Source organism: Triticum aestivum, chromosome 1A (assembly GCF_018294505.1).
Source record: "Triticum aestivum cultivar Chinese Spring chromosome 1A, IWGSC CS RefSeq v2.1, whole genome shotgun sequence".
In the NCBI taxonomy this organism is placed as follows: domain Eukaryota; kingdom Viridiplantae; phylum Streptophyta; class Magnoliopsida; order Poales; family Poaceae; genus Triticum; species Triticum aestivum.
This window is the reverse complement of record NC_057794.1, coordinates 299,452,119-299,452,530: the sequence shown is the minus strand read 5'-3', so window position 1 is coordinate 299,452,530 and position 412 is coordinate 299,452,119.

Sequence of the window (412 nt, the reverse complement as noted above, 5' to 3'; positions counted from 1 at the left end):
GGTGCGCCATTAGTATGCCTCCCAGGGGCCAGGTGCTTTGGATACTAATGGCGCACCACAACTGGATGCGCCATTAGTAACCGCGGCATACTAATGGCGCACTTTCCTGTGATGCGCCATTAGTGATGCGCCATTTTGAATCTAGATCTGGATCGTGATTTTTTGCCCATTTTTTGCTCGTTTTTTGCTTGTTTTTTGGCACGACAATATTCTCAAATTTTGTTCCTGTTTTTGGATCTTGTTGCCATGGTCTTTTGCCGGAGAGGAGTTCGCCGGAGAGGAGGAGGAGGAGGTCGCTGGAGAGGAGGGAGGAGGAGCTCACCGGAGAGGAGGGAGGAGGAGCTCACCGGAGAGGAGGGAGGAGGAGCTCACCAGAGAGGAGGGGATTTTTTGCCTCACCGGAGAGGAGGGA